The 27,572-nt window shown below is 43.7% G+C and overlaps 1 protein-coding gene across 4 annotated transcripts in view; it reads right to left on the bottom strand.

The window, feature by feature from the left end:
- ELMO1 (engulfment and cell motility 1) overlaps positions 1 to 27,572 on the bottom strand; it is a 1,282,006-nt gene that overhangs the window by 1,205,720 nt on the left and 48,714 nt on the right. The gene's annotated exons all lie outside the window — the stretch shown is intronic.

Genomic DNA, 27,572 nt, shown 5'->3' with positions numbered 1-27,572 from the left:
ACTGATTGCAACAGACCTGACATGAAAGAAAATTTCCCATCCATTTGTTATTTATCACCATGTGCACTGCTGTACAAGTCTGAATGGGTCTGTTAGAAATGGTATTTTTAGTATACTAGGGCGCGGGCCCAAGCCAGGCAAAAAACACCACTCTAGTGAGGATAAGGGAGTTACAAGTCTAAAATAACCCCTGCTCACCCCCTTGGTAGCTTGGCACGAGCAGCCAGGCTCATCTTAGAGGCAGTGCACGTAACCTACAGTAATACAGTGTATGCACTACAAGAGGACACCACACCAGTTTAGAAAAATATCCAATATTTTTATATAATTAACATAAGACCAAAAACGGTAAAAATCCACAATGCTATACTTAGAGGTTCACAGTTCAAAAATACGTTGGTTAAAAAGAGTTCCTTGTGTGGCTAGCTCCGTCCGGGCTACCACGGCGTTGTGAACACACAAATCCAAAAACAGTTCTGGCTAACCGCGGGTCGCAGGCCAGCTACGGTGTCGGGAAGACCCGCGAACAGTACCTTTCAGAGATGGAGTGCGATGGGGCCCTTGAAGTCACTCGAGTTGCAGGTCGAGCTCCGTTCTGATGGGATCAGGAGCGCGGACGCCAACAGGCGTCGGGTGCTGCAGTGCAAAGCGCAGCGGTGCACCGTGCGGTGCCCCCAGGTTGTGGTTCGAGCAGTGGCTTGGTGGCGGCGTCAGATGGCGTCGTCGGTGAGACCAGGGTCGCGATGCGAGATGGAGGCGGTGCTCGTCACGGAGCTAGCGGGTCACGTTGTCGTTGCTGAAGCGCTGTCATCGGCGGACAACCTGGGGTCGATGACACCGGTGTTTGAGGGCCAAGGCTGTGGTGTGGGATGAGGGCGGTGCGTCGTGTAACTTACGAGCGGTGCCCCAAACCACGGTGCAAGCAGCGGCGTCGATTTTGGCAGGAAGTGGCGGCGTCAGGAAGGCCACAACGTTGTCGTGTAGCGAGGCAGTGCAGAGTGTGTGGCACACAGGGTGCAGTGCGAGCAGCGGCTGAGTGATGGCATCAGCAGGTGTCGTCTGTGAGACCAGGGTTGCGGTGCGGCGTTGCGGCATTGGCCTCTGCCATGCCAAAGCTTTGGCGTGAAGCAAGACGGTGCGGAGTGCGGTGCCCACAGGTCGCGGTGCAAGCAGCGGCTCGGTGATAGCATCAGCTGGCGTCGTCAGTGAGACCAAGGTTGCGGTGCGGCGTTGCCCTCAGCGGTGCCTTCAGGACATGGGGTCGGCAGGGTCGTTGTAGACGTCGTTGAGCGGTTTTCTTCGGGTTGCAGCACAAAACACACAGCCCCCAGTGCTGCGGGTCGAAGAACCTGAAGTCTTTGCTGGTCCTGAGACTTCGTGAACAGGGTGCAAGCTCTACCTCAAGCCCTTGGAGAGTCTCACCAATTCGGTTGCAGAAATTTCACTCCAGACCTTTCACTGCCCAAGACAGAAGCAGCCACTGCAGGTCAGCCCAGCAAAGCACGCAGCAAAGCAGTCGTTCCTTTTAACAGTTTCTCCGGCTCTTCTTCTTGGCAGTCTTCTTGATCCAGATGAGTTCTAAAGTTCAGGGGTCTGGGCCCCAGTATTTGTACACAGAAATCCTTTGATCTTCCATGCAGAGGGTGTCTGTGTCCGGCCAGATCCACATTCCAGCAGCGGCGCACGGGATGACCGAGCAAAATACCCACTTTCTAAAAGTGGCCTTTATGAACTCAGAATGAAAAGGGCACCCTCGCTAAAGGCTGCGTCTTTAGATGCTGAATTCAGGCATACCAAACTTCATTCACTTATACCTTTTTCGGGCTACGTACGTGGGTGGCACAATCCGTGCTTAAGGCCAGCGAGTAGCGGTTGACTCACAAGCCCCGGCACCCGCAGTGCCCTTTACTGGGGACTGACAAGTATGTCAAACATCCAATCATAACACAATTTACTACAGGGTCACCAGCACTTTACCACTGATCAGCTGTGCGAAAAGTGCACGGAAACGTTACACGAGCAAAAACAGAGTAAAAACCGGGAGGGCAGAAAGGAAAAACCCAGGGGAAACACACCAAAAGATACCAAGTATAACAGGGTCTGAAACCTGAATGAGGGAGACCCATCCTTGAATTGCCTTCTAATCATGTTGTTTTATGGAATAGCATTGGCATACTGATTTTTTGTAAGATAAGGGACTGGACAATTAGCAGTTTTTTGACAAAGATGGCTTTTCGGCAAATCCATATTTTCTTAAGTTTCTCAGAGTACATAGGGTTGGATTACATGATACCAAACACTAAAAACACAACTGTTATGATCATTTCAATCACACCATTTTGGCAGTTCTAGATGACCAATAAACCAAAACGTCTTATACACCCTTGTGTGGTCATTTATACCGAGTCCATGTGGCAGAACTGAGAACGTTCTGGCTGAGGATTGAAGAATCCTGTGGGAACACAAGAAGTCTCAGCAATGTGAAAATAGGTGGACCAGATCTCTTCGTTAATGAAGAGGTGCTAAAAGGAATAAGACATTAGAGGATCATATGGAAATCTGGCTTTAAAGATCCCCCAAGAGCCATGCATAGGGAAAGAGAAAGAACAGGGCAGTGAGGCGAGTCTGTGGCTATGGATAATTCCAAATTGATACAAGTGTTGTAAAACTCAGTGAGAGTCCGCCATCCAATTTTGATGGGTATAACAGGGAGGGGTAATTTAAAGAAAATGCAGGGGTCATAAACATACAGGTTGGAGTCAAACCGGAATGGGGAGATGGTGTCGCCTACAATGCTGGGGTATATCAAGAAGGGTACGTGAGGAAGAGCCCCATCTCAAACTTGCTAGAAACTCCACGGGTAGGGAGTGAAGTAGTCTGGCCATTAAGATACGAAGTAGGACTAATCACAGAGGCACATAGTGAACCTAGAGAGTGTTCAACCACAGACAGGTTGAAAATAGGATGTTGTGGTTGACTGTTTTAAAAACAGAGGAGAGCTCTAGGACAAGGAAAGTGGAGCACAGATGGTATAGGTGGACTGTTCTAAGAAAGACAGACATTGGTGACAGGAGTCTCAGTTGAGTGTAGTCAGTGAAGGTTTGACTGCAAGGGTGATAAAGATTATTTGTGCAATGGTTGAGGGAGAACTTGCCAAACAAAGGGCTCTTGAATACGTCCGATGAATGGGAAGAGGAGACTAGGTGGCTATTAGAGATTTTAGTAGGGCCCACCAAAGGAATACGAAACCAATCATTTAGAGGTAGAAATACAGGCACCATTGTGTAGTTATTAGTTAAAGAGATAAAAAACATAGTGAAGTACAAGAGAGAAGAAATGCGTTTATTGATAACAGTACAGCACAAACATTATCCTTCATCTCATACAGTAGATTAAGTAGAAAAGGCAATCCAATTAAAAGCAAACCTAGTAACAAAAATGTATTCGGTAAACTACAGCAAACAATTCTATAGCAATACAGGAGAGATCAAAACAGACGTAGAATAATGTATCTAATTTCCATCTATAGTTGCAACATCAAAAAAGGGTGAGCAAACAGTGTGGTAATCTACCTACAGCTGGATACATTTAAAGAAATGTATTTCCACTGTTTTGCATGGTCAATAAGTGGCATAGCTCATGGCATTGTATTCCACATGTAGGATGCAGAACTGCAAATCTGCAATCTCAGAGTACCACAGACCTCGAAATAAGGAGAACTAAAAACAATTCCCACCATACTCCAGGAGGCTTAGGGCCTAATTACGACTACGACTGCCCAATGGACTGTTGTAGTCACGGTGGCAGTGCCAGTACCGCTGCACCGGGGATTCAAATGTCCTATTACAAGTTGGGCAGTCGGACCGCCATGGGATCAGAGATCCATGGCAGTGTTGTGGCGGTCTTGAGGACGCAATATTCTTGGCGGTGTCGCTGCGGCACCACCAAGCATATTACAAGTTTCCTCTCCCCTGCGATTTTCATGGTAGTGAGCCTGCTATGAAAACTGTGGTGGAGAGGAAACAAAGGGGGGGCCTACAGGGCCCGCTGTTGCCTCAGGGCCATAGATTGCATGAAGAGGGGCACATTTTGTGCACCCCTGTGTGCTGTACCCCAGTGCGTGCACGGCATTGACTTTGCAGTCCATGCCATGCAGGAATGGGCTTTGGTGTTCCCATTGCTGTGCCTTTTTAATAGGCACCGCTGTGGGAACGCCAAAGGACCTCCTGCAGACCGCGAGATTACTCACAATCTGGTGGATGGCCGGTGGTCGAATTTGGCAGTCCCGGAGCCAGTCATTGGTGTGGCGGCTCACTCCAGGGCCTCCAAACTCATAATCAGGCCCTTAGTTACCAGAAGAATTTGATCACTGTACGCTGTGCCTTAAATGTGAATCTGGTCCTAACTGCAAGCCAATAAAGACTTCTTAAAAAGCAGTGACTAAGCAACACTTTCACAAATCAAATAGATGCATTCTGTACTCGTCACTGCTTCCTTTGATTTTTAATTAAAAAATAATAATAAATCAGTGGTGAAGCTACCATAACAGGCGTTGGACTGAAACAAGACATTTCTTTAGAGATGACCATCCCCCCTCCAAACCACCGCTGCATGATTTTCTAAGGAATGTAAGGTTTAATCACCAGATTCCCCAAAAGTGTTTATGCAGAAGTCTGCGCCCCACCCGGATCACAAATTTTGTAAACTTTTTTACCCAGGCTACTATACAAAAGAATGTGGGGGTTGAGCAAAAGTAATATATCCTCCTCATCAAATTGGCCAGCACTACCACCAAGACTCAAACCACGATCATAAGGATTGCGGTTATTTCTAGTAACGTCCATGAATTATGTTATGAGTGTGAGCTGGGTAGGTACAAGACAGAGTCAGAAGGGGTGGTTCAAGGTGGAGGGGGGAATATTGACGACTAAATCAACCTCATTAATATAGCTGCCATTAACATCTTTCAATTTTATGGGAGGATAGTCTGGACGACTTGGGCTTTTGCAGGAACTGGGACGGTGATGGAATGAAGAAAGCTTATTATATGGAATTGGTTCTATCAGAGGCAGATGGTTGGAGCTCAAGGATAAGCAGTGCAACACAATTAGCGTTAATGTGGGCGATAGTCTGTTCCTTGGAAGTGGCTGCCCATGGGTCAAGCCATTTTTCATTCCTCTTTTAAATCAAAGTATCTAACAAGCCGTCAGTTATAATCTTGGTTTCAGTCCATCATTCTCCAGAGCTCTTGATTAACAGATTACCTATTTTGGATAAATGGTAAGTCTAAAGGCATTTGTGAAAATGTTATTCATGGCATTGCTGGATCAAAAGGGTGAAACATTTTAAGGTTTACCCCCTTCTCGATTTCTATAGTTATCCAAATTCCTATATCTACCTGCATCCAAGCATTCCTGGCCTTTACTCTACAATTAATAGTGGTAACTCTGTTCAGAAACGAAGCTGCCAGGGTATGCTTACATTTGGAAGGCCAGCAGTGCCATTATGAAAGCTGCAAAGGATGGCGCTCACACACAATCGGTCCCTGCAATAATCTGCAACTTTGCTGGCAACACAATCAGAGGTCAAAGATCGCAGGTGGGAGGAGTAGACTGTGGTACTGCATACATTTACAGCTCCACGCAGTCCATGGTAAAGGGACATACACACACTGCAACTCCAATGCGGAGGCTGAGCACTCTGGGATCCGGGTATAGTATAAAATCATAGGTATATGCCACACAATTGATCCCTCTCAATGTGTCTTAGTTAAGGCAAAAAACAATGTATGCCTTTTGTAGGACCCAGATATTGCACCAAGCTCATGTATAAAAATACCACTGGTATATTCCCCAAGGAAAGTAATTTACAAGTCTAAGAATGTAATAAGAGGAAGTAGGTCAAGTTAAATATTACAGAAAGATCATGGCTGCTTTTTTCTGTAGCAAAGTCAAATCAATATATTATTACACTTTAACAAAAACATGAAAATGAATGGATATAATTTAAATACAATTGTACCCCAAATAGATCATGATTACACATTAGTTTTATCCCATAAATAAGTAGTATACATTTAAACAAAACATTATTATTTGAAAGTAGATGTTGTTCAACCACCATGAAAAAAGGACAGCTATGCTGATATAGGCCAGATTACGTTAATCTGCTATTTACACTTCTGAATCCACAAAATGAGTGCCTTTGGCTCATAGGAAATCGTTATACGTCGTGCTGTCTAGTTGAGGCTCCTATTAAGTAGGCTAGGCATTGCATCAAAACAAAACACCCCTCACTGTGCAGTTTCAATGGCCATACAATCTATGTTGCAAATGAGTGCATCTTGTTACAAGACTTCGACATCAGATAGTTTTTTGGAAACCTTCAATGTAAAACGTATACAGAGATGGCTGTATTTGGTTTCAAGTAAAATCCATTTATCAAAAGTGTTTTATTCAGATTTCACGTTTATCGTGCAAGACTTCAAAAGCATTTGTTATTCTTTCAAATAGATTTCAATGTTTTTTTCTATTTAGCTCTCAGTTTAAAGGGTTAGTAACATGGAAAGAAACAAGTTGAAAAACCTAACTGCTCGTCGATTTAATAGAAAATCTGACAGTGCCTTAAATAAATGCTATTAATAAATGCACTTGTCTTTCACTTTTTGATCTGTAATAAATATACAATGCAAAAACAAAAAAATACCCAAAAAAACCACCCATCAGAAAACACTGGAGCATATGTTGGCGATCGGTAGCTTTAAATCTCATTCTTGCATAACTCTCAATTCATTTGGAGACCAATAGTGTCTTTTCTTAAGCAGACAAGGATTCACAGGTATACACATTCTTAATTCACTGAGTTTAAAGAGTAAACAATATTTTAGCACATGACACAGAAACACCCTTTATTTTAGCTCGCAGCTGATGTAGCTTTGCCTTCTTCGGAGCCGTGTCAGCAAAAGAGTTTATAACTACACTTCTCATGCTGCCTGTAAATTTTAGAGGTCTTGCTCACTACTAAAATTAGTACTCACCAAAGATTAGTAGTGTTGTATCCTGGGTTGGAGGATGGTAGTTGACTTCCTTAAAAGGAGTACCATTTGGATTAACCCAATATAGAGTCTAGTATACCATAGCAATATACAACGTTAAAGTTGAAGTGGTGAGCAGCTGGTCTGATGGACAGTGCACCAGAGTCTTTCGACCTTCTAACTGTTAGAAGCGTGGTTTCTGGTTGGCTAGGGTATACACCCAAGCCAGGCAAAACCCACCATTCTAGTAAGGTCAGGGAAGTTACACACACACAAGATAACCCTTGCTCACCCCCTTGGTAGCTTGGCAGAGCAGTCCGGTTTATCCCAGGTGGCAATGTGTAAAGCGTTTGCGCAACACACGCACACACCACTAAAAGAGACTCCACACAAGGTTATATAAAAATATTCTTTGTATTGTTCATAAAACAGATTAGACCACAATAACATAAATTACTGTGCCACTAGGCACTAGTCATGAGTTCCTACCTAAAGGAACCAGGAGATTTTGTATAGGTCCAGCACACTTGCTCCTAATTTCAGTAAACTATTTCCAAAGATGGGTTTTGTGCTGTACCTGTAAAGACAAGGAGAGGGGGTAGATGAAGTGATGGTAGTGTTCCAGTAAGGGGGAGTGCTCCATTAGGAGCAAGTGCCCTGGCACACCTCAGGGGGTGTCATACTTCATCACTGAGCAAGCTCCTCGTCAGGCCAGCGCTGCAATGCCCGACGGGTACCCATGAGGGGGGCTCTTTGCCAGAGATCATTTTGTACATCCTGTATGATGAAATGGCGGTGAGCGGGTGGTGATCTTTGTAGTGTGTGAAAGAGTTTTAACAGCAGTGGTTTAAAATACGTATAGTGCTGCTCATTGTCAATTAACTTTATTGATTTAACCCACTACCCTAGTTAAAAAATGAGATGCTTATACAGGATACAATGGTCCTAATAAGACTAAACAATGTGTAATCTAGAATATGGTTAATATTCTATATTACAGATTGATTAGTTTTATTAGGACCTTCGTATCCTGTATAAGCACCACAGGTCGGGCATTGCAGAGCCGGCTTGACGAGTAGCTTGCCCAATGAGTAGCTTGCACAATGATGAAGCACGACACCCCCTGGGTGCGTGAGGGCACTTGCTCCAAATGGAGCACTCCCCCCTTACTGGAACACTAGCATAATTTCACCTACCCCCTCTCCTTGTCTTTACAGGAACAGCACAAAACCCATTCAGAGAAATAGTTTGTCATGACTTAACATAGATTACACAATCACTTTGCCAATAGAGCAATTGTCATAACACCAGTAGTGCACTAAAGTAAATACTTTTAGAGTGCACACATCATAAATCCATCATCACTGGGAATGAACCTGCAGCTCCTGCACATACATTTTAGAGCATAATATGCAGCTAATTATGCACAGGTGAATAACATGCAGTTTAGGTCGCATTTAAATCATAACTAGGGCTTGAAATACAGTGACATCACATCAGAGAATCATATCCTCCCAATATCATCATGACCACATAGGGTGCAGTATCTCTGCACTCCTGCTCCATTTTGCATGGTCACTCGACCTAAACACATAGAGAACTGGACCTCAGTCATGCCTTTGATGGGGATTACAGTAGTCTGTGGTGCTGAGACAGTATGTGTGCCAGTTTTAAGATTCGCCCCTCGGTGCCACCCCAGTTCAGACATGGCCATATGCAAATCAGTCTGACCCTGTGCCTCATGGGAACAGTCCAGCCCGAACTGCCAAGCCATGTCTTCCCTGGACCGGAAACAAGCTTCCTAGGACCGGTTTCTGGCATTTCAGCCGTCTTCAGCCAGGCTTGCTTGAATCCAGTGGCAAAGTGAGCAAGGGACTCAGCATACCCTGCCAACTTATGGCGAACAAAGCAAAACCAAAGGAAATGATGGACGGAGTGTTGAACATTGCAAGCACTCACCCCCAGTCAACTGATCTGGGTTTAATCTAGCACCGTTCTTTAGCCCACTCTGCCACTCCAGTTCAGACATGGCCATATGCAAATCAGTCTGACCCTGTGCCTCATGGGAACAGTCCAGCCCGAACTGCCAAGCCAGGTCTTCCCTGAACCTGCATATGGCCATGTCTGAACTGGGGTGGCAGAGTGGGCTAAAGAACGGTGATGGATTAAACCCAGATCAGTTGACTGGGGGTGAGTGCTTGCAATGCTCAAGACTCCGTCCATCATTTCCTTTGGTTTTTGCTTTGTTCGCCATAAGTTGGCAGGGTATGCTCAGATGTGAGTCCCTTGCTCACTTTGCCACTGGATTCAAGCAAGCCTGGCTGAAGACGGCTGAAATGCCAGAAACCGGTCCTAGGAAGCTTGTTTCCGGTCCAGGGAAGGCATGGCTTGGCAGTTCGGGCTGGACTGTTCCCATGAGGCACAGGGTCAGACTGATTTGCATATGGCCATGACTGAACTGGGGTGGCAGAGTGGGCTAAAGAACGGTGATGGATCAAACCCAGATCTGTTGACTGGGTGCGAGCGTTTGATTGGTTCTGATGCTCCGTCCATCACCACCCCCTTTTGTACCAGTGATGTCTCTAAAGGCATAGGCGGGAAGATGGAAAGGCAAGCCCTCTCTTCCTGGTACTGAGTAACAGTCTGAAGAGTGGCTGACCCATCATTCACACTTGGGCTGTCAAACGAGGATTGTATAGTCACGATCTTTGTGTAGAAGAAGTTCGCTATATTACCAATCCACTCGTTGGAGAGAGGAGCTAACCTGGACATAGCCCTAGGTGAGGAGAAACTTTTGACGATGTCAAAAATTTCTTTACTTTTATTTCCTGCAGCTTCAATTTTGAGGGCAAAGAAGTTCTTCTTAGCTATCTGTATTTGTTTGTTTTAATCTCTTAGGGCCTCTTTGTAGTTCCTTTTATTTTCAGCCTTAAAATCCTTCCTCCAAACTCTTTCCTGGCGTTTACAGTCCTTTCTGCTCTGACGTAAGGTGTCATTGAACCAAGGGGCTGAACGTCTGATTGCTCTAAGTGGGTCTGGGGTAGGAGGGGCAAGGGTTAAAGTACCCTGTGCAATCCAATTTACCAGAGCCTCTGCATCCAACTCTATGTCACCAGTGAGTAAGGGAGGGTGTAGATCTAATTCATGTTTAAGAGCATCCGGAGTAACCTTATGAAGAGGTCTGGAGGTGGAAGATGGCTGCTTAACCTGGGACAATGAGTGCTTTGACAATTTAGGTAGCCTAAAACTGACCAGATAATGGTCAGACCAGAGAAGGGGTAGAGGAGGCTCTGTCTGAATTGAGCAATTTGCAAATACCTGATCAAGGATATGACCTTTCTCATGCGTAGAGGCAAATATACATGGACTGACAGTGAGCACAACCAAGGAATCTATCAAGGAAATTGTCTCCAAGGCATCCTGTTGATCCATATGCATGTTAAAATCCCCCAAGACGAGGAAATGTTTAAATCTAGAAGCCACAGGCGAAATGACATCGCCAATTGACTTCAAGAATGCCCCTGCCAGCCCTGGGGGTCTGTACAGGAGGACTCCCGTCAGGCACTGATGGGGGGGGGGGGGGGACAGGGGAGCCTGAAAACAGACATTCTGCCCCTTCAATTTCCTCCAGGGGAATACAAGTAACGGATATGTCCGTTTTGCTAATAGCGATTCCACCTCCCTTGCTTCCAACCCGATCTTTCCTTATAATAGAGTAGCCAGGTGGAACGGCTGAAGCTAAGGTTGGATTGCACGAATCCAAGAGCCAAGTTTCAGTCAGAAACAAAAAATCAGGTTTGGTCTCAGATAATATATCATAAATGTGCAAAGCATGTTTATTAAGCGATCTACAGTTTAACAGTAGGGCCTCGATATATTGTTGTTCCTTATCCATAGCAACCTGCTCCTCCTGTCTATATGAATTGTACTTGGGCATAGTAATTAGGGTGTCATTATTGTCACCCCAACTGCAATATTTACACTCTATTACCGAAGCGCTAGTCTCAATATTAATAATCTTATTGCATTGGCAGGAGGAGCGCAACTGAATGAGAGTCTCGCTGTCATATGTACAAACTTTATTAGCTGCTTGGATCACACCGGCAAGAGGTCCGACTCCGGCCGCCTCCGGGACGCGCGCAGATGGGCGCAGACGGGCTAGCCTTTGGCGTGCAGCCAGCGCGCTCACTGCGCGCGTCCGCTGCGTGGCCAGGCGTCCATCTTGTTTAAATGCAGAGCAGTCTGCGGAAATGACTGAGGCAGGGGGAGGAGCCGCGTCCCTCCACAACAATCGGTCACTAGGAGACCGTGGTTGACCAGGGACCGGCTTCGTTCTACAAAAGATCACCAGTTAAAAATAAAAAATAAAAATGCAGAATGAACATAAAAGTTCCCCCCAACAACAATTCCCCAGTTACACGAGTTTTAAAGTTAAAAGGTGCAAACGCAGCCAATGGAGTTAGAGAGGCACGCGCTGCAATCACCTCGCAAGAAAGCTTACTGTCTGGAAGACGCCCAATCTCCACCCTGTCTAAGTGCCCAGCCATCGGCCCTGCAGAGGCCTGAGACAAGCTTGAAAGGCTACTTCGTGGGTGGCGCAAGCAGCACGGCAAGTCCACTAGTAGCATTTAATTTACAGGCCCGGGATATATAGGATACCACTGTACAAGGGACTTACAAGTAAATTAAATATGCCAAACAGGTGTAGGCTTATCTTACCAAGTTTACAAGAGAGAGCACATGAACTTTAGCACTGATCAGCAGTGGTTAAGTGCCCAGAGTCATAAAACCAACAAAAACAGGTCAGGAAACATACTGGAAGATAAAAAGTTCTGGGATAACCCTGCAAGAAAGGGCCAAGTCCAACACCAACATAAACCAAAGTTAAAAACAGAACCACGTACCGTGTCATCAGACCAGCACAGCCGAAATACATTAAACAGTCCGTTAAGTATACTCAGGAACAAAGAAAATAACAGATAAATTCGTACTAGTATTTCTAGGAATTAAAATATCAACTACTGGAAACATGAACAGGCTTTCTTTTGAGGATTTCAAATGCCCAAGTACATAAAAAGTGCCAATTACCAGGGTTACCTTATTCAGCTCCATGGTTAATAACATGTGTAATAGATTTGAAATGAAAAAAAAAGTGGGAGCAAATCATTCTTTTCTATCAGTCATCAGGTGGCAGCAGTCTTATTTGCTCACTCCAGAAAAACAGGGACAGTTGAACCTTTCATTCAAATGATGGAATAGCAGTGAGAGTAACTGCGACAGGTAACTAGATGGCATTTAAATCAAAATTTGCTGCACCAGAAGTTACTGTCTGCCTGAATCGTAACATGGTTGCTATATAAAATCGTGCATAAACTACAAATGTAGATTGATAACAGGCGAATATAAATGTATTGATCAGTTTTGGATATTTTTAAAATTCATGACTAATTCCAAGGAAGCTTAAGGATCAAATGTTTAGCTAAAAGGACAGGCCTGTAATTCACTTGAATACGTTTCTCTACGTACAAGTCACAACAAATAAAGTAAATAAAAAGTAATTCACTTATCATGTTCTTTATGTGCCATGGGCTTTAGCAGGGGAAAATCCTATAGTACTGCCAGTATGCACAATGATGGCGCATAACAGGAACTATTAAAAAAAAAAAAAAAATGTTCAATAGGTTAACGTTTCACAAAATTACTTTTGATAGTAATCTTTACTCTAAAGTGATGCTCGCCCTATGCCGCATAGATAAAGATCAAATCCAGGATCCTAGCCCCGTTTCCTATGAGCATCTGCATGGGCTAAGGCTCTTTCCAAGGGCACCACCATTGGGATGGATTTGGAAGGCTGTTCCTGGTTCAGGTCCACAAATTGAATAATTTTGGTATCAGCATCAATGGGATACTTACTGCCAACAAGGCTGTAGATAACCTCTCCAGAGATACCGAAGGTCTCTGGTCTTGAATCTCTTGACTCTGACGAGTGAAAGGTTCAGACGTGTATTTGAAGACCAGGCTTTTGCAGTTGGAAAATTATTTCACCGGCCCTGCAGCAAATCTTGCCACTGCAGGGCATTTACAGACTTAAGGCTCTAGTTTTCTAAACTGACACGGTGTGCTTGACCAATAAATAGAACCTTTAGATGTTTACATCCCTCAAACAGTCAGCAAGAATGATAGAAATTCAATGTGTACCACAGAACATTACTCGAGTAGAGTATTGCTGTATAGTACCTTCCTTATTCCAACATTCTATCGGACAGATCATGTTTTGGGTCTGTACCCTGCGAGGTACCGAAATAGAACGTAAAGCCCAATCAAGCCAAGCCCCGCTCCCTAGAGAATACGTTAGCTTCCTCTATGACAATTTCAGTGTTTTGTTGCTCCTGATAAAACGTTTGCTTACATTACACAACTTCATTAGGACTTTGAACAGGATGTGCAGTATGGAGTGTGGTTCTATCATCATCTATGTCAAAGTCACTTGCCCTTTAATGGTTAAATGGAGGCACCTTAACATTTGTAGAAGCTTTGTTGCTTATCAAAGCTACAGGTTCTTAATTCTCTACAGTGATAGGACCCAAGTCCGACCATATGCCCACTGCATTGCACGAGTTGCACTGGTTTGTAACATGCATGAGGAATGATTTTCAGACCCTTTAAGGACTCTAAAGCACAGAATAGTACTTGGTACTATGCCCAAATGCATGATGCAGAGTCTCACCCTGGAGTGCCCCAAAGAGGCTCTAAGGACAGAAACATCTGAGGGCGCCTCCCGGGTGTCAGAAAGAAAGCAAGGGGTAAAAAAATAAACAGCTTTTGCTAGGCCATGGAGAAGACACACGAGACAACCACGTGCTTTTGAGAAGGTGCTACGTACACTTGTTTGATCATCTTTTTATGGTTTTCCCCTCGCAGCCAATGTGGATTACTGTTCCTTTGTAAATGGATTGGCTGACAGTTTTAACCCATGTTTCATATTCTTAACTTCACTCCACTAGAAAAAAAACCCATCAAGATAGTTTTACTCAGCTAACCCTTATGTTATGTTAGCTAGTCTTCTAATGCGCACAGCTCCTCCAAGGAGTGTCCCGCGCGAGCATAGGGACTCAGAAAGCATAATCAGAATCTCAGACAAAAAGATGAGTTAACAATTTTTTTAAAACTGCTGGATCTTCCACACTGCGAAGTGACAGCGGTAGCGCATTCCAAGCCCGGGCTGCAAAAACGGCCCGTAACTCCTAATGCGCTGATCTAGTCACATACGGCAGGGTGCCACCCTTCACCCTGCCGTATGAACAGGCACACCCAAGACGATGACTGGGGTGGTATAATATGAGGGGTGGAAAAATCTTTTTATTCAAGGAAGCCATTTCATCCCAACGTCATTGCTTGATTACCATTGTGTTTGTTTTTCAAAGAACATGCAGAAGTCACAATATGGCTAGAGGGTGCTAATTAGACCTATGCGTGGCTTCGATCCATAGACATCCTCCACTCTTAACACAGACTACCATTACCCTTTACTAAACATGCCACACGATCTACCTAGTCAGTGGAAGAGAAAAGTACATATATACTAAGCTATAGTTTGTTTTAACATGCCTTCACTTGGAGTACTCATTTAATTTATTCCTTTCATTATGCAAAATATATGTGGTTTCCAATAGGTGAAAATTACATCAATCTGTGTTTTTTTACGCAACTAAATATAATACTATTTATCACATTTGTGAATTCAATGGTACTCAAGTACTGAGGAGGGTACTTCCGTGCATTAATAAAAACACTTGTGTTTTAATGTATGCCTGCATCGAGTCGAGGAGTTACAAACATAAATGGTAACATGAAGAATGTATTGTCTCCTAAAGTAATTTCGCAATTCACTAACTTAGTTTATCATTGACCAGGTATGCCCACTGGTATGGGAGGGGCTGCAATGATAGATTATTGTAAAGTGCTAATAACTTTGTATGGACCTTTCAAATGGTCCTGGTTAAAGGTGCAATAAATATATATATATATATATATATATATATATATATTTTTGATATGATCTTCTGAAAGACTCTAGTGTGTTGTGTGGTCACATGCGTGACGAGAAGGCAGTAGTGTGACGAGGCATATTTGAATTTCTGCCATCTATGGCTTCTAAAACTCTAGGGCCGACACAGCCCTCCTACTTTCCACATTTTCTATCATCATGGAATTGAACTGCTGACTACAACAAGAACCAATCCCAAAGCATTTTGCTCCTACATTATGCATTGGAAGCATGACAGTTTAAATAGGATTTATTTCCTTGTCAACACATTCTCATTTTTACGAATTCTTCGTCCATACACTATAGGTCTCATTCACAAACTTGTACGCATATCCAAGCTGAACTTAAAAAATGTTGAGCTTAATAATTTGATCTACAGGGAAACTCACAGATCACTCGAAATCTGTTGGCATTGCACATTCCGATGTAATTTAGCATTGTGGATAGACATCTAGTACAGGAGAAGTGGGAGACATTTTTAGAGATTTTGCATAATACTAAGTTTCTGGGAAGGGTAGATAAAATAAGGTTTTACATGAGGAGTAGGCCAGTGAGGGCATTCAAAAACAGTTATAGTCAAATGCCAGCCTTGAAATAGATGTCAAATGACTTCTCAAAAAAGCTGGTCAACAAAGAAACAAGCCCACATTCCATAGGAGTTTACATTTTTACAAGGAGAGAGGTTTCCTCAAAACCACTTCTTCTAAGAGATACAAGAACAAGTCTGCATGCACTTCCTTATCAGGTTACATTTAAATCTGGAGTAATACAAGGTCACACACATCAGTTGCAGAAAGACACACAAGGTGTGCTGCCACAAGAAATTCTGACGGTGAAAAAGTCACCCAATGTCACTCAGCACTCTTTTGCTCTATCCATTCCATTGGCCAATACATTCGCATTCACTCACATGTCATCACTAATAATTTAATTATAATACCCGGGCAATATTCATACCGTAACTCGAGGCTGACAAAATCAATCATTACATTCAATGAATACTTCCCACTGCCCATATTTAAATCCACTGCAGGATCAAAAGCAGTTACTCTTGAGCATTCCCACTCAGAATCACTACTGTATATCTGCATTCCCTGTTGAGACCCAGCAAAGCCACATTTGATGCAGGAGGCCAGGATAAATGACAATTAGGAAGCAGTAAAGTGGAGGCTGTTGAAGAGGTGCACGAGAAAAGGCTAGTTCAACAATTCCCTGGCAGTGGTGTCTACACGCTAACTAGTGTCGCGCACAACTAACTCAAGTTTAGATCACAACTTGAAACACCCTTTGAAGTGATGTGAATTCCATTTGAAGGACATGGGAGATATGACAGACGCAGTCTGTGGACACGATGGTGGGGTCAGCAACCATAAAGGGACAGTCTTCAATGAAAGATGATGTGGCAATGCTTGATTATAATTTTTATTTCACAAAAATACAATAACTTTCAACAAACAATAACTGGTGCAGTCAGATTGGGCTTGATGTCCAAAAGGTGGAAGCATGTTGAAGGCCCACCACAAACACCACATAGGTGAATGCAGAGGGGGAAACTATGCAGAGGGGGAAACTACTCAGAAGGAAGGAAGTACATTTTAGCCAATCTATCCAAATGGAGTGGCTTGCTCAAAGATGCTTTTGGGCTCTTCCCCCTCTCCTTTGGATCTCTGGTCCAGCGTCAGTAGCCTCTTACATAACAAACAATCTCCAAGTTGGGGAGAGGCATCATAAGTTCTGGCGCAATGAGTTGTTGCAAGCTGAATAGAGGCATCAGCATTTTGATCTAGGGAGGCTATTCAGTCCTGGTGGCAGGGTTCAAAGTGGCTGGGGCAATTACTGAAATTAGTTCTGCAGCGGCGGCTCCTCCACTAAGGCGGAGGAGCGGCGCCCTGCTGCTCTGAACAGTGTGAAGGAAAAATAAAGTGATAATAACAGAACGTTATTTTAATTTTATCTTTAGTATGGAGCCAAGTTAGGGCGGGCGGAGCTTGGCTCGCATCAGAGGGAGGAAGAGTGGTTGGTGCACCAAAAGTGCGCTTGGTGGTTTGGCAGGCTGTCTTGGGCCGGCCAAACCGCCGTGTGCACTTAGCATGTTCTCCACCTGGCCGTAGTGCACGACCTGGGTGAAGAACATGCACTGGCTCCCACTCCTTGTCTGAAAGCCGAACCAGGCCGCTCAGACCAATTACGATGCTGCTGTCATGCTGGTGACAGCAGTGTCATGATTGGCTTAAGGGAGTCTAGGAGCATGGGTGCTGCCAGGAGCCAGAAAAAGAGGGAGGACAGAGGAGAGGTGGCAGCTGGCGACAGGCAGGCCAGTTTTTTTTTTTCTACCCCCGCTCCCTACCAGCCACCACTGGAGTTGTGCCAGTTATCGGCATACCGTGCTGCCCAGTTCCCGCTTCTTGATTTATAGCAACATCATGCTGTCTGCATCAGTTACAAGTCCATCCTGACTCCTAAAGGTGGGCAGCAACAGACGTCCTTCTCGTGTGCTGATTGTTTGGGAGGGTGTCCAGACCCTCACTGATGGTAGTAGAGTTTAACATATACTGTGACTCACAGGGCCAACCTACAGCCAAAGACAATGGTAGTTCGTGCCAGGCCAACCAGTCATCTTGAATCTTGCGCCTCACTTGAAAATTTGAAAAAGAACCAACCAAATTAAGGTGCATCGTATGTATTTCTAGTCCAGTCTACTAACTAGGCTTTCCATAGAAGTTTTTAGTTCTCTGTGGTATTGGCAAACATATTTATCCATGTGCCAGGGCATTGGCGTAAAAAACATTGCATCAATGAAGAATGACAGCACTTGGAACCCATAATGCTTTCAGTGGTTGTAAATTGGCTCAAGTTTAATCTCACACAATTGCAGGTTATTCTGGGGACTTCTGTTCACTTGCCAACACCTACACAGGACAGAGGCAATGAGCATACAACAAATCCTTTTCTCACAGTTAAAAGGCAATGAGCGGCAATGCCCTTGGTAGAACTGTTCAAGCACAGCTTGTTGCAGGCCACAGCCCGCTCTGCTCAAGTCAGCAAAAACAAGTGAGATAAACTCAAATGTTTCTCTTGCTCCAATGTGGTTCTATTTACAACTAACAACAACATGTGATGGGAGGACAGCAAGGAAAAACCAATACAGGGACAAGTACTGAGAAAAGTGGGTATAAAAGATACCTGTATCGTCCCCCGTGGTCTTTATATGCAACCCTACCTGCAGTCTCCTCACTTGATGCACTTGTATGGAGAAGATGATCGATCACACTCATGACCCAATGCATGGATTGCCCAGGAAGGGCAAGTGGGTTCCTCCTAGAAATCTGGGGTACCCGATAAAAAGGACAGTTCAAACGACAAAGGTTCAGCTGAACCCAAACGCTAGTTGTGGCCTGCACATGGGAACAGTAGCCACCCATGTTGAAAGGAGATTCACCAAGTCTGGGCTTCCATTTCTACCAGAGAAGATTACTCTGCTAGAAGAGTTGCATCGCTGCGGAGCACATGCCAAGGGACTTGCGACACACGTGTCCTGTGCAGGCAAATGGGGTTTGCCAGACCCAATGAAGTCAGGAACATGGGGACAGGTTAACTGTGCAAAGGCACATTTGATCCTGCAGTGTGTCTGTGCAAGTACTGACAGCGCTGGCTGTGCCACACCGCCTCACTCTGTGTGGGCACTCGAGACTTGCCTCTGACAGCACACCCCAGAGTTTGCAGAAAGGTGCCTTGTACCCTCTGTGCCACTTCCAAGCAAGCCCTGGAGAGGTACCCGATATATGTTTGCTACAAAGGCAGTCGTGCACAGGTCAAGTTCCTCAAGGAACATGAATATGGAAGCCAAAGACAAGGTGATCCCTTATGTTTAAAGCACCTCACCCACATGGAAATGAGAAAACACACACTTTCCACTGCAGGGATCCCAGTACTGATCAGCCAAAAGAAAGGTTACATAATGTACGGCAGAAACATCTATGGCCATTCTGTAGTACCAAAGTGTCCCGCCAGCGCCAAAATGGACACTGCGACAATCGCACTGCTGGGACACTTTAGATAACTCAGTCCCTGTGCCTCCTTTTTCTCTACTTTCTTTAAGCGAAATATGCATTTTATTCAGTATTATTGTATTAACTATTTCTGGCTCCGTATGTTCGTTATGATCTGGACCACAGCGAATCAATTATATAGTACGTTCTGAAGTTCAATATTATTTTACAGTGGAAAAAATTATATTATGCATTTAACAAAAGGCACACTTTCATCCGTCGTCTTCCCTATAAAACCTTTTCTCGACAAACGCAATCCGAATTCGTGTGTCGCAGCCTGAAAGGCATGAAACGCTAAAAGTTCCAAGCCATTGGCCACGTAAGTTGCATTTGTGCAGGAAGTTAAATATATCACACCAGGATATCTTAAAATAACAGGCTGGAGTCGAGCATGTGTCTACGGTGAGGGCGTGTAATTGGATTTGAGGATGTAAGTCTACACGGTGGAACTGCTGGCAACTTTCCATCCCATCAGAGCACGGTTTCAAAGAACCTTCTTCTAATCTAAACAAGATACCGATCACGTGGTACTGCAGACATCAGCACCTTCCGAGCCCACTGCTTCTGTGGTAGCTCAAACTATAGCCTGCCCTCTTTGGGACCCCGGTATGCCACTCTTGGGGACAAACGATTATTTTAATAACGAATTACTGAACAGAATGACATTGTCTGTTGGATCATATGTTCACACTTTGAGGTGCGTCACACCAATTTACACTATAGTCCAGAATTACAAGAAAATGGAATTTAGAAATATGCGGTTTAGGAGCTTATGCCACATGACACGAAAGCAGTGTCCTAAAAGGCAACTTCTCTGTAACCAGTTCTGTTTTTCGATCAAAAATAGGAAAGAAACTTAGTTCACAGCTGCAAACTTAACTTAAATGTTGCTTCTTAAATGATACTTTGAGATAGAACAAAAACACAAAGCCCAAAGGATCAACAACAACAAAAAGTAACCTGACGAAAATTATAGAAGGCATGGTCTTTTTAAATTAGATTTGCTACTAGTAGGGTACATTTCGAAGGCTGCTCGGAATTGCAAAACAATGAACTTAGTTCTGCGGATCAAAATATCTTGAAATTGCAGTCAAGTTGTTCCGCGATGTGGAAGAGGTACTGCATTTTGTCTTTTCAGTCAGATTGTCCAAATAGGTTTTCCTTAATGGAAAACGGGATGCATTTAAAAAAGAAAAATGAAACTTTTCAGTTTAATTTTTTTAAGGGCCCACTGCCTGCTCTTAAAAAATATTTTCGCACCCATTCACAAAGGGGAAGGGGTCCCTTCACGAGTGGGTTACTACCCTTTTGAAAAGGGTGGTAAAGTGGGAGTGTTTTGCGACCGCAAAAAAATCATACATTGGTGTGAGACTCGCTATTTGGAAGGGATGCCCTTGGCACGCCCCGTCCTAATAGGGAGTCGCAAACCATATTTTGCGAGTCGCTAATAGGTTAGCGAGTCGCAAAATATGGTTTGTACATAGGGCTGACCTATTTTGTGGTTGCAAACTGGCCAAATTCCCATTTGCGACTGCAAAAACCGTCCGTACACCTGCCCCCAAGTCCTGTACAGTGGATGTTACCTGGTGAGTGTCAGTAGAGGGCCCCATGCAAATGAGGTTAATGCTCAGGTAATCCTACCTTTCTTGATGCTTACAGACTTCTGCAATAACTTTCCCAAACTACCATTAAATTATAAAGCAATACCTACATGAATAAGATGCAAGTAGTGCGTGAAGTATGAAGAGGTACAAGGACATAATAGCCCAACAGTCTAGGTAAGGTAAGGTACATTTATTATGCTTGACTAATTAAAACCATTGCATACATAGACATTAAAATCAAACAAATTGTGTTAATACAAAAGTTACACAACAATAAATAAAACGTTCCACTTTGTGTCTGTGCATTAAACAATTAAGATTATAATGTAAAAAGTCGTTTCCTCAACAGTTAATGCTCAGTCTAATTAAGGGTAATTTGGTAAAAAGTGTCTTTTTAAAATTTCCACTCCGCCAAGTTCTTTCGCAAAACTTTCACTCTAAAATAGTTAACTTATTCTTGAGGTGCACTAATCATTCAAAATGGTCCAAAGCTTTAAACAGTTACTGATTGTGCCTGTTTGTGGCATCATAGTGCTGTTGTAAGTATTCTCAAATTGTCTTGATGAACCATCTTGTAAAGCAAAGTTCATGGCCGATGATGTTACGTTTATCAATCTCAGTGTAGTGAGGTCTAAACATTTTGTGAGGTGGCAGTTTAGCTGTACTAAAGTTGGATTAAAGCACAGCATTACCGACTGCCTACAGGACCCGACTCCATGCTGACTAAAAGATGGTTTTAGTAGGGTGCACCTTATGTCCTTTGGTTTATTGCAGATGCAAATAATGTGAATAAGGTTTTCCGTGCCACAGGCACACAGGGGGCATGGCTGGTCTCCTCCTCTTCTTCCCTAGGACGGCAAAAACAGGGCGATTCAGCCGAATCCCAATTTAAATTTTTTTCCTTTGTTGCCAACTTAGTTCCTGCCTTGAGGTGGAGTTGCAGTTTAAGGACGTCAAAATTGTTAAGCATAGCCCAACCATGGGCTCTTGTTGATAGAGTTTTCTTGTCCTCTATGACTGAAATTAGTCTTGTTGTCTTTGTAACAATGTTTTTAAATACAGAATTAGCCGTTGGGCAATTCCAAAGGTCTATCAAACCTAAAATCTCGATGGATTCCAAGAGGTATTTGTTAGCTGGCGATTTTCCGGTACACGGCAACTCTACCCAGAGGTGGTTATTCAAAGTCCCCTCTTCGGCTGTTTTGATCTTGTGCCAGCATTTAACGAAGGCTCCCCTTCGTTCTATCACCTGGTTTTGAAGCCCAAATTCCAACCTTATTTGGGCTGGAGAGACGTATTTGAGGAGCTGAAAGATTGCTCGATAGGAGGTCGCTATTATTCTATCTAGAGTTGTTGCGTCTTTCCCTCTCAATGATTCACTCCCATAAGTGATTGTGGGCTGTAATTTAGCTTGCAAGACCTTTAGAAAAGGATCCAACGTTAGGACAGGCAGCAGCTTCTTCAGAGGTATGAGTGCTAGATAGGTCTTAGTTCCCTTCCTTCGTAGGGATTCCATTTGTGGCTTGAAGGAATTGTGTTGATCTAAAAGGATGCCCAAGTACTTATAGCTTGTTACACAATTTAGTCGATTACCATCCAGGTTCCAACTGAGATTTGTCTTCTTATGGTAATTTACTATCATGATTTTAGTTTTTTTAAAGTTAATTGTCAAGGAGTTTCATTCAGAAAACTTTTGAGTTACGTCCAGGAGGTCCTGAAGGCCACAAGGGGTCTGACTAATCAGGACTAGGTCGCCAGCGTATAGCAAGTTTGTTAATGTCATATTACCTAGCTTCGGTGCGTGTGATGAACAGTTATCCAAATTCCGTGGGTAGATCCACCAAAAAGAGCCCGAATAGCAAAGGAGCTAGGACACATCCTTGTTTTAAGCCCTTGTTGATGGGAATTCTTCTTGAGAGGTGCGTCCATGCACCTAGCTTTATTCTTATCCATGTATTGGGGGGGCAAAAGCCTAAGTTGATCTAGGAGGATGGCTGGTATCCCCCAACTGTCCAGTTCACCCCAGAGCTTAGTGCAGTCTATGTGATCGAAAGCTGCGGAGTAGTCTATGAAGCAGAAATATAAAGGGTATTTTCCCTGTTTCGCATTATCCATAAGCATGATTAGGGCCATGATGTTGGTAGTGGTACTTTGCCCTTTGCGGAAGCCTGTTTGCGTTATTGGAATGATGCAGTTCGTGGAGGCCCAACAGGCCAGTTCATTTAAGATGATCCCCGCGTAGTACTTTACCTCGGGGTCTATGAGGGCTATTAATCGATAGTTATTTGGATCAGACCTGTCTCGCTGTTTATGTATTGGGCTGATAATTGAGCCTAGCCATGACTCTGGAATTTTGGTAGTCCCTAAGGCGTGTCTAAAGACAGGGACTAATGCTTTGCTCCAGAATTCAGGGTCAGATTCATACAGCATTGGAGGGATACCATGGGGGCCAGGGGCCCCCGCCCGTCTGCCTCTCGCAATTTGTTTCCGTATTGCCGATGCTGCTGGGCCATTCTGACCTTCTGCTGCAGTAGATGGGCAAGTAAGGGCTGATAAATACGGCTCCTGCTGTGTCAGCATTAATTTTCTGCTGGCCTCTTCGAGTAGGCGGTGTTGATTTAGCACTTCCGTTGTAAGGTTATTAAAACAGATTTTTTCCTGATGGATCGAACGAGGTCTGGCAGGTTTTAGCTCCAGGTTATTGAAATGTTTGAAGAGATAGTCAACCCAGGTGGCTTCTGCAATATTGGAGTCTATGCTGTGGTGGTTGGGTCAATGTAATTTGTTGATACTCTGCCAAAAGTTAGCGCTATTTTTCTGATTCGAATCGAAAAGAAGTTTCGCCCATAGCTCATTTTCTGTTGCGCTTTTGTGTGCCCAACTCCTCCGTTTTGCTGTTGTCTTTAGTTCACGGAGAGGGCTTTGTAAACTGCGGATGTTTGGAGACTTACGAAGTAATGTTAAGATTTGGTTTATGGAGTGATTTAGTTTTTTTGAGTTTGGGCTTTTTATCGTCTTGGCTGTACTGGTTGAGACTTTCTTCTGCCTGTTAGCGAACGCCACTCCAAGAGATGTAACAAACTTTTCCCAGAGTTCCTGAGGATCGGCTGACTTGTCGTCTAATTGGTTATACAGATCAACATTTTAGTTCACTCTCTAGTCTTATGATCTGTTTAATGTCTTTTTAATAAACTTTAAGTATTTATTGATGGATTTCAAGCATTTTACATGGTTTGCAACAGTTGTTTTTGCTAGTTTGTGTCTTTTATGATATTTTATAATCGAATAAAGACTATGATGATGATGATGGTTATACAGATCTTTAGCTTTAAGTGACATTTCCTCAATATTATTAGAGTTGCACCTTATTCTTTTGAGATTGCTGGTCTCATCCAGTACAATGGTTTTATTTTTGTCTGGTGTTGGACTTGGAGTTGTAAGAAGGCTTAGCTTTTGTGGCATAGTTGTGACTTAGTTTGTTATTTCCAATTTTGAAGGTGCCAATTTTATTATTAAACAGTGTAAGAGTTGTAAAAGTAAAGTCAAGATGTGAGGAGACTGTTGCCGAGTGAAACGTGGCTGCTGGTGGATCGTCCTCCTTGAAACAACCATTTAGGGCTCTCAAATTTAGATGCTCCAATTCCCGGAGCAGTTTTTCTGCGCTTCTCGCTGGCTTGATGGACTGTGTTGTGTCTTGCGTTGGGATTCCCCATGGGCCTGTGAGGTCTTGCGTAGGATCGTCATCTGGAGTGAGCCCTAGGAGATGCATATTAAAATCTCCTGCTAGAATAATGAGATCGCTAGCTTGCTCATCCATTACTCTCTTTAATTCTATAGGTAGCTCGTTTGCCGTTCTTATTTTCTGTTTAGGGTGTACATAAACGTTTATTATTATTATTATTTCCTGTTTGAGCTGGTTAAGCTTAAGCATTATTTTTGCGGCCTGGATACAGCTTGGAGGAGTTAAGAGAATCGTTATTGGAACGATCTCTCCTATTTCGGTTATGGAGGCTAAAAGCAGTAAGGCCCCCCGAGCGGCGACCAAATACTGAGCCCTTGGTTGCCGGGAATAAGTAAGAGGAATAACCTTGCAATTCAAAAGGCTTATCTTCCCAGGTCTCCTGGAGCAGAATTATATCGAAAGATTAAGTAGTTTAGAGTCTCTTGATCTCCCGCTTTGGAGGCTAAACCATTAATATTCCAGACACATATGGTGGTACCATCCCGCCCTGTTAAAGGTGCGTAAGTTGCAGTTGTCTGTTGTAAATTTGTACTCACTGATGTAATTAGCCACTGTGTACATGCCCAGTTGTTATTTATTGGAGCGTATGTTGGGGCGGATTGTCCTTGAATTGGTAGTAGTGCATTTGTCAGGCTGGCATCTGTCAATGTCCCTGGAGATCTACTCTGTGCTCCTTTCAGGACTGAAGAGGAAGAGGTCGACATGCGTGGGCTATTTTTTTCGTTCCTTGGAAAAGGTGTTGGATAAGGTGGCTTTCTTTCCCGTAACATTCTTACTGCTATCTCCAAAGTTCTCCATGTGGTTTTGGTTGCTTCAGGACTTTGACTACTGTTATTAGGCAAAACTTCAATTGACAATAAATCAGAAGTAGTGATGTCCAATAAGGTTGTAACAGAGTGTAAAAGCCGTAGTATGTTACCTCTGTTCAATATGTCAAAGCGGGCCAGTGACTTGTATTGTGGAAGAAGTGTTATAGTATTTGTCACTTCCTCCTGTAGTGTTTGCTGATAGTGATGGCACATTCCCTCACAATCAATTGCTTTTTGAACAGGTGACTCCTGATTTTGAGGGTGTTTGTCGACCTTTCTGTTTGCTTCTTGGCCTATAGAACCTAGATGAAAAGCTTTAATTTTATTTAGTTCGTATTTAGGGTTGTAGTAAGATAATATTAATTGATCAGTTAGAGGCCGGGTTCCATCTTGCGAGCTAGTGCCTTGCTCAGGAATGTGTCTGGTGGATAAAAGTTGTTCGTAGAGACTGATCTGTGAGACCACACCTGGCTTTGGCCCTATAATTTGTATTCCTTCAATGGATGCCTTTCTGTCACCTAACGTTGAGGGCAGATCTTGCCTTGAATTCGTTTTTGCCATATTTCAACCCTGAATAGAAGGGCTAAGAATAGGGATACTTCCGGACAGTCTAGTTGGTTCATGATTATCTTCCGGAGTATTAATAGTGCAAGCTAAAAGGACAAAAGTCCCTTTGCTGTGCCTTTGAATAATTGGTTCTTGTGAAGCAAGTATTTGTGCCTTCTGCCAGGGTTGGGGCTGAAGATTTTAATAGTTCCTCACTTTTGGGATCGATTATGGCTAGTCTTGGTTGGGACTGAATAGTCATGTGTTGGCCCTAGGTGGTGGATGTCCTGTTCCTTCCATTGCTTTTTTGCTTACGACCCATTTTTTGGGGTGGACTTATTTGTTTGTCTGGTGATCCTGTTTTAATGTTATGCTCAAGACCGCTTTCTCCGGATAAGGGTATGCTATTTGGTGGTGATGTCACTGTTGGTTGTATCTTCGATGTTGAGCATTCTTGTTGCAGTGATTGCGTTATAAAAGCCGCTTTTTGCCCTCTCTTTATTAATCCATTCAGGTCGGCTAACTTTCTGTCGATCCCTGAAGTAAAGTCGGCAAGAGTTTGTAAAACTGTTAGCTGGAGGTCCAGTTTGTGGGATTGGTATTGCAGTGCCACTGTTGAGTATTGCATTGTACTTCGTAAAGATTCACAAATTATTTTTTATTGTTGTTTTATTCCCAATGTGGCTTTGTTCTGAGCTTGCAATTTTAGGTTGGGTTGTAGGGTCGTGACTGTAGGAGGCAACTAGTTCCTCCTACTCTGGAGAGTCTAAGAAAGGCATATCAGCATTGTCAACATTTGATGTTTGGGCATCTTCCTTTAGGAGCGACTGGCTTTGTACTGGTTGATGTTTTTCGTGAGGATTGCAAGGTACCGACGAAACCGGCGAGGGCTTTATATCATCCAAGCGAGGAGGTGACAAGGGTTGAGGAAAAGAGCCTTTTAGTTGAAATATTTTCTCCCTTGTTGTATTTGCCTCCTGCTGGGTTGCGGTTTGTGAGAAGACTTGACAGGACACGTTGACAAGTCCTGTGTCAGGCTCTTCTTGCAGCAATGCAGTTGGGAGTATCTAAACCAGGGCCAATCTCAGCCACATTGCGGGGTGTATGGAAAGAACATGGAATCTGATCAGGATGTTGTCCCCCCTTGTCGGTGAAATATTAAAGATGCCGGGCCTGATAGGCCCTGAGCTTCTCTAGAGCAACATGGGAGTCCAGTTGGTCGGAAACATGCTCCTTATTTATGCAAGGTTTATTTGATTCTTCTACCAGTTGCGTTACTTTATGGCTGTGCCAGGGGAGCAACTCTTCCTCCCTAGTCTTTCCTTTGACTTTGTCTTCAGGTCCATCACCAGGATTAGTTGGTTCGACAGTTGGTTTCGTTGTGAGGTGTACTATTTGGTCACGACAGCCAGAAGGTGAGTTCCTGTTTAGACTATCTGCTCCTTCTTGGTGACACTCGTTGGAGTGAATTAGTGCTATAGTTTGCTTTTTAGTTGATTGAGGAGCTAGAGCGAGACCACCTGTTGATATGGGTAAAAGAGGAGTTTGCAGCCCTTCTATGGCGCCACTCTTGGAGAAGATTGCTGTGCCAGGATCTTTCAAAAAGGAACATTTTAGTGTAGATCTTAGGCTGAAAGGAACAATGGATTCTCCTCAGTGGCAACCCTTCAATTCCAATTAGGGTCTGATCCTCGGGACCAAGCCTTGTGCTGGCTGCAGCACCCTCTACCATTGAAGTTCCA

This window comes from Triturus cristatus, chromosome 5_2 (genome assembly GCF_964204655.1).
Source record: "Triturus cristatus chromosome 5_2, aTriCri1.1, whole genome shotgun sequence".
NCBI classification, from domain to species: domain Eukaryota; kingdom Metazoa; phylum Chordata; class Amphibia; order Caudata; family Salamandridae; genus Triturus; species Triturus cristatus.
Note: the sequence above shows the minus strand (reverse complement) of the source record. Positions and strands in the feature narration are given on the sequence as shown.